At 41.6% G+C, this 12330-nt stretch overlaps 1 protein-coding gene across 5 annotated transcripts in view; it reads right to left on the bottom strand.

Annotated features, from left to right (window-relative positions):
• FHIP1A (FHF complex subunit HOOK interacting protein 1A) overlaps nucleotides 1–12330 on the bottom strand; it is a 131636-nt gene that overhangs the window by 102327 nt on the left and 16979 nt on the right. For 4 of the 5 annotated variants that reach the window (XM_045017887.1, XM_045017893.1, XM_045017894.1 and 1 more), the window contains exons 2-3: nucleotides 10310–10384; nucleotides 2218–2376 (exon numbers count right to left, since the gene is read on the bottom strand). The gene's annotated coding sequence lies outside the window, so the exon portion shown is untranslated. The remainder of the gene's footprint in view (nucleotides 1–2217; nucleotides 2377–10309; nucleotides 10385–12330) is intronic. The other variant, XM_045017889.1, reaches the window with a different exon arrangement.

Below are 12330 nucleotides of genomic sequence, written 5' to 3'. Positions count from 1 at the left end.
CCTCTAACTCTTCGTTAGTCAATATTTCTCTATGGCCCTCAATTAATTCCTCAATTTCTTCCTCGAGGATGTTGATGAAGCCATCACCACCCACTTGCTTGGCCACCTGAATGATGAGTTGCACTTCTTTGTCAATGGTCGGGAAACTCTTAAAATCCAGTCACACATTCTTCCCATAGGTTTCACCAACATGCATTGACTGTTTCAGGCTTGATTGCATCCATTGCCTGTTTAATATAAGTGATGCAATCAGCAGTGTTGAAGGACTTCCAACACTCCATCACATTAACATTGGGCTCAGCATCCATAGTGGTAAGGATCTGTGAGAATGTAAGCCTCGTGTATGTGGCCTTGAAACAGCTAATGACACCTTGGTCAGGAGATTGGACGATGGTAGTGGTATTGGGGGGGAGAAAGATGACTTCAACATCGTTATGCACAAACTGGAGTGCCGCAGGGTAGCCAGGAGCATTGTCTACCATCAGCAACACTTTAAAGTCAAGTCCTTTCTCTTCAAGGTACTGCTTGACCTCCAGAATGAAACACTTGTGGAACCAATCCAGAAATAATGCTGCCGTCATCCAAGCCTTTTTATTTGATTGCCAGAACACAGGCAGGAGATTTTTGTTCTTGCCTTTTAGGGCACGGGGATTTGCAGCCCTGTAGAGCAAGCCCGGCTTTATTAAATGCCCAGCCGCATTGCCACAAAGCAACACAGTCACACGGTCTTTAGCTGCTTTGAAGCCAGGGGCTTGTCTTTCTGATTTTGAAATTTAAGTGCAGGTGGGCATTTTTTCCCCCCCCAGAAGAGCCCAGTCTCGTCAGCATTAAAAACTTGTTCTGGAAGATAGCCCCTTTCCTCTATGGTTTTCTTTAATTGTTCGGGGTAGGCTTTTGCTGCGTCCTCATTGGCAGATGCAGCTTCACCAGTAGTCTGCACATTTTTGAGGCTGAAGCGGTTCCTAAAACTGTTAAGCCAACCTTGTCTGGCTTTGAATTCCTTCTCATCAGAAGGCTGTCCCTCTTTGGCGGGAGGTTTGAACAGTGCATAGATGCTAAGAGCCTTTTCTCACAACATGCTGCCATTGATAGGCACACGTTTACAGTTCATGTCTTCCAGCCATAAGTTTAATGCCTTTTCAGTCTTCACTAAAGTCTTATCACGCACTTGGCTCGTTACCTTAGCAGTTACTGGAGCACTTGATGCCACAGCTTGACAAATTTCTGTCTCTCGAATCTTGATGGCACGGATGCTAGATTCGTTGCGGCCATATTTACGCGCCACGTTGGCGATGGACATATCGTCTCTCAATAAGTCCAACACAGCCAGTTCTTCCTCCAGCGTTGGAACACATCGCTGTTTCTTCGGCTGAGCACCAGCTGAAGTAGGTGCCTTGTGTTTAGGGGCCATGTTATACAGTACGAAAAATACGTACTGTCTCTTTAAACAGTACAGGCACAGTAGAATCTCACTCAGCACAGCGAGATGCGCATAGTATGAGAGGCACAGGCAGACTGAGTACTGTAATGGGAACAGCAGATTCGCTTCTCCCATCTCACACTCACTCCGGGTCAGACACACTATTTAAACTGGGGGTTTTTTTTGTTTGTTTGTTTGTTTTGAGGGGGGGAGGGCTTGGGTTTTTTTTTTGCCAACCCTCCAAGGTTATTATAGGGGAGAACTTATCACAGGCCTAAAGACATGCTGTTGCTGTCAAGTCCCCCCAAAAAATATTTTAGTGGGAACAGCAGATTCGCGTCTCACGCTAGTGGAATCGCCCGGGTTTTTTTTGTTTTGTTTGAGGTTCAACATCATTAGTAAACATTAATCCACATTGGGCAGTAAGAGCTTCTCCTAAATTGCATTCTCAACACTTTGTTTTTATTGTAAATTTTAAATAATGTTCCAACTTCTGTTTTCAAAGGTTTCTAACTTTGCAACAAAAAAAGTTTGGTTTAAATTTTAGAATACCTTGCATGGTAGGGAATTAAACATAAAAAAAAATTATTTAACAAAAAAAAAAACATTCAGTTCTTTTTTAATATAGGCTCTGTTATTAAGCCAATATTCTCTTCACTTTTAGGAAACAGAAATAGGTTACCTTTTTTAAATCTTACACATTTCCAGGAACCTTAGTTCTTAAATCTGGGCTAGTTAAATTGGAGTATTTTCAAAATACCAAGGAAATTATGTTAAAAAAAGTAGTTGCCACTCACATGCAGTAAGATCTTCCACAAGACTTAGGACTGGCAGTTTTGCAGCTCTTGAAATCCACTCAGTTGAAAAGCAGATTTGTTAGCAGTAAGGATTCAGTGGGACTCTTCTCAATGGAGCACAATTCCAGGGAGAGGATGGGGGAGAGCACATTCAAAATCCTATAAACATACATACATGTGTATAACATTCATTCAGAAAAATAATTCAGAAGAGTATAAAATGATACAAGAATAACTGTAAGGTTGGGATTAGCCAAATCCTACTTTAAAATATATATCACAGGACCGTTGCATCCACAAACAGAGTTTCATACCAAAATAATCATTTTACTTTGTTGCTTTCAAATGTGCACCCCCTGAAGAGCTTACACCACTGCTTGTAAGGCAAATTGACCTATTAAAAGGATCACATTTCTAACGCTATGATCCTTTGATGTCCAACTATATTTGATTTAAAACATCTGATTAAGAAAGGAAAAAACGTCAGTTTGGACACTCACAACTGCCTCAGAACAAAGACAGGGGAACACCATGTAGTTATTTGCAGCTCAGTCCATGTCAGAGATCAAGCATGTACTCATTTGCTCTTGACTGCAGTGCCATCTGTCCTGGAAACACACTTCTGCTTGGCTAAATGCCACACCAGTGGCTCTTTCAAATGAGGACTGACATCCAGTTATATTCACACACATCACACTGAAAAGTGTTCAATCCATCAAGCACCACTATCTATACCCACTTTAAAAGTGTTTGCTAGGTACAGTAGTTTGGATAGTTTATGCCACTCTCAGAGTGGACAAAACCAGCCCCCTCTCCCTACTCATTAGACAGTAGCCCAAGCCAATCCAGGAAGCTAGATGCTCCCTTTTGGTCCTTGTGAGATAGAAGTGCTCCTGCCACCCTCCAGTCCCCTTCGTGATCAGGCTGACCCAGCACACCCCAGACACAGGAAGAGGAATTGCAGCAGTAATAGGAGCATAGCCTGCCTTCAGATCCAGAGGTTCTTTCCACCCCTGACATCAACTGATGCTATATTTGGTAAACTACTCATTTCTCCCTGGTCATTTTCTGAAAAGGGATGCTGAAGAATGACCAGGTGTTGTGTGGGAGAGGGATGGAAACAGGAGGATGTTGAGTTGTGAAAGGAGAGAAGACTGTGGGTTGAGGGCAATTTGCTTAAGCAGGATATTTAGTGTTATAAAATAATTAGGGCCCTACCAAATTCACAGCCATGAAAAAGGCATCACGGACTGTGAAATCTGGTCTTTTGTGTGCTTTTACCCTATCCTATACAGATTTTACAGGGAAGACAAGCGTTTCTCAAACTGGGGGTTCTGACCCAAAAAGGAGTTGCAGGGAGGTCAGCTCTGAAGGAAGCGCTCTGCGAGCAGCAGTGCAGAAGTAAAGGTAGCAATACCATACCATGCCATCTTTACTTCTGCACTGCTGCCTTCAGAGCTGGGTGGCCTGAGTGTGGTGACTGATAACTGAAGGCCCAGCTCTGCAGGCAGCAGTGCAGAAGTAAGGGTGACAATACTATACCATGCCATCCTTCCTTCTGCGCTGCTGCTGGCAATGGCTCTGCCTGCAGAGCTGGGCTCCTGGCAAGCAGCCGCCGCTCTCCAGCTGCCCAGCTCTGAAGGCAGGGCCGCTGCCGGCAGAAGTAAGGGTAGCTCTTCCACAACTCCCCCTACAACAACCTTGCAACCTCCCTACAACTCCTTTTTGGATCAGGACCCCTACAATTACAACACCATGAAATTTTATATTTAAATAGCTGAAATCATGAAATTTATTATTTTTAAAATTCTATGTCTGTGAAATTGACCAAAATGGACCGTGAATTTGGTAGGGCCCTAAAAATTATGAGTGAGGGGAAAACAGGTTTAATTGTAAAGCTAGAGAAATAATGTAAGTCAGTTTCCAAGTCAAACTGGAAATATAATAGGAACTGACATTTTTTAAAGTCACTTCCTTTCCTCCACTCCTCTATCTGTATGATCTATTTAAGTTTGGAAACTATATAAATGCTACTGGCAATTTAAAACTCGGTTTGTTATACAAGTCTCTCCTCTTACTTCCCATTCCCACACTTTGGAAACTAGCCAAAATCCCCTCCCCCTAGACTCCTTTGCCCACCTCCAATTTCTTTCATTCTTCCCTTATCCTTATGGCAACCTTGCAATTTATGTCCAACACCCTCTCTCAAAATGGTGCCACCTGTTCCAGGAAGCATTCAAGATCTGAAGACCCACCCCGCTCTGTTCAGGGTCATTATAATCTGTATCCTCTCATTCCTTGAGACTGTGAGCTGTTTGGGGAATGGACTCATGTTCATTTGGCACATTTTACCCTTATACAGCAGATTTTGTATTTTACAGCCCTATAACAGAGCATCAAGCACCAAATTCCACTTTTGTCTGTTCACATAGTGGGGGAAAAAGATTTCCCAGAATTTATTGAGGCTCTAGTTTTCCTTTATCAACTGAACTGTTTCTCAACAGAGATGGATTATGAAGATAATACACAATTATCCAAACTCTTCTATCATCAGCTGCCATTTACTTGCATTAGCAGTACAAACAATTTAAAGACCGTTTAAAGTTTACAAGAGTGGAGAAAGAGGAGGCTTGTCTCTTTTCTCAACCCCTGGATATCCTACAGCAGTGGTTCTCAACCAGGGATATGAGGAGGTCTTCTAGGGGGTATGTCAACTCATCTAAATATTTCCCTAGTTTTATAAGAGGCTACATGAAAAGCACTAGCAAAGTCAGTATAAACTAAAATTTCATACAGACCATGACTTGTTTATACTGCTCTATATAGTATATCAGTGTTTCTCAACCTGTGAGCCACAATTTATTTCAGAATTATATGGTAAAAATGAGAAAGTAAGCAATTTTTCAGTAACAGTGTATTGTGACACTTTTGTATTTTTATGTCTAATTTTGTAAGCAAGTAGTTTAAGTGAGGAGAAACTTGGGGGTATGCAAGACAAATCTGCCTCCTGAAAGGGGTACAGTAATCTGGAAAGGTTGAGAACCACTGTCCTACAGTGAAGCCAACACTGACGGCATGCCATGTACAGCTCTCTGGTCACATGGTACTGGCTCTCTTTGTTTCCAGTGGTTAAGTTGCATTGCAAGACAGCTAAAAATACATTTAAATGCTTCCCTAATATTAATTTCCCATGTAAACAATTGCTGTAGTTGCCCCAGGAATGCTATATGATTGTCAACAGGTGGAGAGGCGATCCATGGGATTGTGAATGGGGAGGAAAGCAGTTCACTTTGCACTCCATCAGGTAAGATGTAGTCCACTCTATGAAAATGCTGGAGAATGTGCGCTCTAAGTTCCAGACCAGGTTCTTTATTAAAGTTAAATGGCTGTCTGATATGTCAAGTAAGGTTGTGTTCTTGAGCCCAGTTTCCAGAAGACAGTTGTCCACAACATAAAAACCCACCATCCAGTCTTAAAGAGATCCAAGTTTACTGGTCACAGAGACTGAACTACTCTCTCATCACTACATGCATTCCCCCACACAATAGGGCTGATGCACATTAGCAGGAAAACTCCCTCTTCAAAAGACACTCCTGTTATGTATTTTATGCATACACTAAGCTACTTTTGAAGACTCTTCATTTGGCATCATTCAGAAGCATTAAGTTCACTAAGGTGGGGGAAAAAAGCATCTAGTATTAATTACTTTTTTCTACTGATATCATGTAATTGGACAATGCCTAGGCAATACCTTTCAGTTTATCAGCTGAAAAACTTTGTACCGCAGAAAATAAATGCCTATGTATTGTTAAACTGTAAATAAATACACTTTAAGTCACAACAGGAGGCGAAATCAACACCATAATGCTAGGGAGAATAATGTCAATTCAGCCTGTATGTGGCATGTACCAATGCCAAAAAAAAAAAAAAACAACAACAACAAAAACTATGGAAATAAGGTGGTAGACTATTCACTTTCATTATGGCAGATATTCATAATAAATTAATTAAAGTCCTATTTGGCAGCAATTCCTTAGAACAGTGGTTCTCGACCGGGGTACATGTTCCATTGCAGGTACTCAGAGGTCTTCCACATCAACTCATCTAGATATTTGCCTAGTTTTACAACAGGCTACACAAAAAGCACTAACAAAATCAGTATAAACTAAAATTTTATAGACAATGACTTGTTTATACTGCTCTATACACTGAAATGTAAGTACAATATTTATATTCCAATGTATTTATTTCAGAATTATATGGTAAAAATAAGTAAGCAATTTTTCAGTAACAGTGTACTGTGACAGATTTGTATTTTTAGGTCTGATTTTGTAAGCAAGACGTTTTTAAGTTAGGTGAAACTTGGAGATACACAAGACAAATCAGACTCCTGAAAGGGTACAGTGGTCTGGAAAGATTGAGAGCCACTGCCCTAGAAGACCAAAGTAAATTAAAACAAGGAACCTGTTAATTTGTATCCACTAGAAGCAATGTATTAAAATTATTCTTCTGTTTCAGAAAGGTTTAAAAAAAAAAAAAAAGATACACTGTAGCTTTCTTTAAAAGAGGGGTTGGCAAATCTTTGTGCCAATTGCCCATCATGTAGAAGAGGGGACAGTTCCCCATCCCCTCACATCACTTCTGCCTTCCATCAGATTCATACCAAGCCCAGAGCCATCAGCTGGCTCTCTGTCCTGCAGTCCTCTTCTGGCCCCCTCGAATACAATACAGTCCTCTTCTGACCCCCTTCAATACAGTCTCTGGCAGAGAACTCCCACTGCCCAAAACCCACAAGTAGCATGGAGAGGAAAATGCCAACTTAAAGAGACAGCATCAACCCAGATAATTTTAAAAAGTTACGTTTTCCGATCAAGTACCCTTTAAATAGTATGTCCTCAGTGAGGTTTTATAATTCCTTTAAAAATTCTTTAAAACAAGGTTTTTTTCCCCCTTGCCTCCAGCTGATGCTTAGAAGGGTCTTTCACACAAGCTCAAGAGCACTAAGAAACATGCTCAGGAGTTCCTCCCTTCTTAGGGTTGCCAGGTGTCCAGTTTTCAACCGGAATGCCTGGTCGAAAAAGGACGTGGCGGCTCTGGGAACCCAGCCAATGGGACCTGTAGGGGTGATGCCTGCGGACAGGGGCAGTGCGCAGAGGCCCCTGGCTGCATGCCCCAGCCTAGGAGGCAGAGGGACATGTCACCGCTTCTGGGAGCCACCCAAGGTAAGCGCTGCCCAGAGCCCGCACCCCTCACTCCCTCCCACACCCCAACCCCCTGCCCCGGTACCTGAGCTCCCTCCAACACCCAAACTCCCTCCTGGAGTCTGCACCCCCTCCTGCACCCCAACCCCAGCCCTGAGCCCCCTCCCGGACTCTGAACCCCTCATTTTGGCCTGACCCTAGAGCCTGCACGTCCAACCGGAGCCCTCCCCCCCACCACATCCCAACCCCCTGCTCCAGCCCAGAGCCCCCTCCTGCACCCCAAACGCCTCATCCCCAGCCCCACCCCAGAGCCTGCACCCCCCAGCCGGAGCCCTCGCCCCCCCCCCCGCCCCCCGCCCCCCAACCCTCTGCCCCAGCCTGATGAAAGTGAGCGAGAGTGAGCAACAGAGGGAGGGGGGATGGAGCAGGGTGGGACCTCAGCTGGGGCAAGGATGTTCAGTTTTTTGCAGTCAGAAAGTTGGCAACCCTATCTATCCCTTCTTCCCATCAGGCTTTGCACACTTCTCCCACCCCGCTGCCTCTTCCATCTAAGCTCTGGTGCTGCTACTAAAACACTGCAGCAGCAAAACAGTAAAACTGTCACTATTCAAAGTGCTATCAAATGCCCACAATAAAAGGCTTGGTTTATGCTTAGTTTCTCGAATTGCTCAGTTGTAGTTATCCTGAGGGGAGGGTGTTACAGGTAACACCAGTTACAACTTCCCCTCCCCCATACATGTCTCATATCCTGGTAAGACTAGTCATAAAACAAGATTGTAAACTGCACTGCAGTACTTAAGACAATAGGCCCTGAACTCTAACTGGGGCCTCTACATGCTATTATAATACAAAGGTTGCTTGTTTACAAGCAAATGAAGTCCTCAACATTATGATTTACAAAATGTCCAATTTGGTATTTTCCTTTGACCCATTTGCAAATTGTTTATCACTAGGCAACTGACCAAAAGGGGGTACTAGGAGAGGAACAAGACAAAGTTTTTTGGTTTTGGAGTGCACCAAATGGCAGGTACCTATAAAAACAAAAACAAACAAAAAAACCACCCCACACTCACTAAGAATACACAACCACCCACTTTCCAAACTGGTACACTGAATGACACACCACCCTTATCAGAAAAAATAAAGGGAGTAAAATAAGAATTCCTGGAAATACCAGAGAATGGAAAAAGTACATTAGTTATAAAAAGTTAGAGTGAAATCTGCACCTCACAAAAATCAATGGAGTTTTGACATTGACTTAAGCGAGGCCAGGATTTCACACATGGTTTAATATATTAAAATGTGTTATCACTGTAATGTCTACCTTTTTTATATTTGTAAGACGTTGGATTCAACCAATATTCTGAAATACTAGGTGCTGAACAGCAAGTGGGGGCTGTGGATGGGAGAGGTCACATTTTCAATGCTGATCAAACTTGTCACGTACAGTAGATAAATATAAGACAGATAAAACTCCATAAGATTAGTCAAAGTCAAAACCTTTTCCTCCTTCACTTTCTTCCTTTAATATGAAGGACATAGGAAACTGTAACAACAACTTGAATATAATAAAATAGAACAACTATACAGACGCTCCCCGGGTTACACAACCCGACTTACGGAAATCCGCACTTACAGGAAAAGTTCTGTAAGCTTTTTTTTTTTTTTTTTTGGGCGGGGGAGGGGGGGGGGGCGTAATAGTCAGAGATCCATTCCTGACTTATGCAAAATTCAGCTTATGCAAGGCATTCTGGAATGGAACACTTGCGTAAGTCGGGGAGCATCTGTAATAACAAGGATTTGGGAGAGGGGAAAGGGGCCAAGGAGTAGTAGTATTTCTGTGAAAGAAGCAATAACCAGTTCCCTTTTCCACAATAAACTCTGAGACCACGGTATCACCATAAGAGGATACTGAATTGCACTCAAAATGAAAAGTTTGCCTTAGAGATTCAACTGCACCCAGTGTCTCTTTTCTATAACCTACACCATCCAAGCTAGCGCTAGGAGAGATAAACAGTAACATACACTGAACCAAGCAATTTCCTGTCCTTGGAAGAAAATATTGACATCTATCTGGGTAGAAAGCTCACTCACACACACACACACACACCCCACAGGTAGACCTTGAAACATGAATAGTAAAATAGATCGATTTTTTTGCACATATTCCACTTACCGTATATACCCATTCATAAGCTGAATATTTTTGGTAAAAAAGTGACATCAAAAAGCAGGAGTCGGCTTATAAACAGGTCTACACCAAAATTTGATGACTTTAAACTCTATGGAATCAAATGCATTGTCATTTTGTTTACCTGAAGTGTCTGCAGGCATGGAGTCCCTCAGCTCCCTGTGGCTGCGGTTCGCCATTCCCAGCCAATAGGAGTTGCGGGAAGTGGAGCACCACTTCCCGCAGCTCCCATTGGCTGGAAATGGCAAACCACGGCCACTGGGAGCTGAGGGGTTCCATGCCTGTGAACGCTTTGGGTAAACAAAATGTCATGACTCGCCAGCGGCTTACCCTGATGGGCTGGGACCCAAAGTTTTCCAACCCCTGAAATATAGGGTCGATTTATGGAAGGGTCATACCATTTTTGCTATTTAAACTTATCCATCTTGGGGGATCCGCTTATAAACGAACGGGCTAATGAATGAGTATATACGGTAATTTGACATATGGGATATAGCAGAGTAATTAATAATTAAAAAACAAAACCATGGGAAAATCCCCCCACAATGAACCTGATTTTCAATAATAGTTAAGTACATACATTGTTTAAAGTCTAGAATCTTTTACAGGTCCACATATTTTATATCTACTTGCAAACAGTTTTAAAGCTACAGCTTCACTGCTAAACTTGATAGTCACAAAAATGAGATGAAGTATTTACCTCCTTCTCTCTCACACAGCTTGAGAAGTCCACTCTGCCAAGCTACCAGTGCGAAGCTTTCCCCAGCACGAGAGTCTGAAAAAAAATATAAGTTTTTAGCCGGAATATGAATATATCTATTCACTTCAAAGTTCAAAGCTTAACTGAGGCAATGTGGATTTCTTCAGTCTGCAGGACTTCTGCTGTTGCTCATAGCTTTGCTGAGTAACAACAAATTGAAAATAAGACCCTACCATTTCACTCTGTTATTCATAACACTATGGTAAGAAGTGAAATTGTCAAGAATTGCATCAATTTCATGCAAATTTGATTATTCCAATAGTAGCAGGTAGGGAGAAAAATAACTAGAAGGTTAGTATAAAAAAAAGGCCTCATGTCCTTTTCTCACAGCAGTTAGAGACAAAAAGTTCCTTACCATATCCAGCAAATAGAGAAAGATTATAAAGCTCCAAATGTATTGTGTATCTTCTAGATATACTATGGCACAAAGATGGAGTCTCCAAGTAAGATCCATGGATAAAAGCTGAACCACCTCTGCCTCACTGTGGGACTCCAGCTAGTGGGATGAGGGATTCGCATCTGTGTTCTCCTTAGACCAGAGGTAGGCAACCTATGGCACGTGTGCCAAAGGCAGCACACAAGCTGATTTTCAGTAGCACTACCCAGGACCTGGCCACCGGTCCAGGGGACTCTGCATTTTAATTTAATTTTAAATGAAGCTTCTTAAATATTTTAAAAACCTTACTTACTTTACATACAACAATAGTTTATTTTATATATATTATAGAAAGAGACTTTCTAAAAACATTAAAATGCATTACTGGCACGCGAAACCTTAAATCAGAGTGAATAAATGAAGACTTGGCACAGCACTTCCGAAAGGTTGCCGACCCCTGCCTTAGACCTTGCTGGTGGGGCTGTTCCACTGTCATCTTTCATAGCTACCTCTGGAGAGTTAGTTTATTTCTCCTGCTAGTATGTGTCTGGTAGCTTTTTCAAGACTCTTACCCCACAAATCCCAAATGCTCCTGTTTTTAACCAAAGATGTAAAATTCATATTATCTCTGAATATTTAAACATACTCTGCCAAAAATTCTAGACAGATACCACTTCTTGTAATCATTACAAATTGCAAAAGATTAGGTTTAAAAGGCATTAATTCAACCTCAACATTACATGACCTCACAACATTACTGCAATTATCCATAGCTCAGCAGCAGCCCATGTGACCTAAAGAGGCAATCCAGTCTGCCTTGCTGCCATTAGAACATAATCTTATCTCCAGCTGCCGTTACTTCACAAAGAACATTGACTTTCTGCTAGTTGATGCACTACACAGGTGGATGTTAAGGTAACGCTGAGACCAGCGGTGAGTATTGTATATAAGTGATTCAAAGCTTAAAATTTCCTAAGATAACATAGCCTCACTGAAATATGAAGCAGTCTCACTTGTACATTTTAAGTTGGCATCAGAAGGAATCAGATCATGTTTTCTATATCTTTAATTCATGCAACTTAAAAAACAAACAACTCATCCATAAATAAAGTAACTCAAGCCAAGTGTTGCTGAATTTTACTCAGGGCTAGGGGGAAGTGTTCATGCAAAAATATATGCCACTGATTCTGCTAGGAATTCTTCCTTGTAGCCAACATTATTACATTGTAGTTTATACCAACTAGTATAGAATACAGGCTACCGGATTGTCAGGGTGGATACAAATCTATAAGAAACAAAATAAAAACTTTTTTTTTTAAACTTAAATCAGATGTAAATTTTAAAAAAAACATTAATCTATTTAAAATTAAATTTTAAGTTATAACAACTTAAAGCCTAAACTTATTATGATTGAATACACAAAATAGTATTAAACAGTACATGTTTGCTACTGAAGAAAGCCAAACCACTGGAAGTCATAGGCTAAGCACCTGGAAACAGAGTTTGTTGAAATGCTAAGCCAGCTTCTGACAGCAGTAGCCTCTTGTGCATGTACAGAGAGATATCTTCTTCATTTCCATTTACT

The sequence above is a fragment of the Mauremys mutica genome, chromosome 5, assembly GCF_020497125.1.
Source record: "Mauremys mutica isolate MM-2020 ecotype Southern chromosome 5, ASM2049712v1, whole genome shotgun sequence".
NCBI lineage: Eukaryota > Metazoa > Chordata > Testudines > Geoemydidae > Mauremys > Mauremys mutica.
The sequence above is the reverse complement of the archived record's forward strand: the minus strand, read 5'-3'. Positions and strand labels throughout refer to the sequence as shown.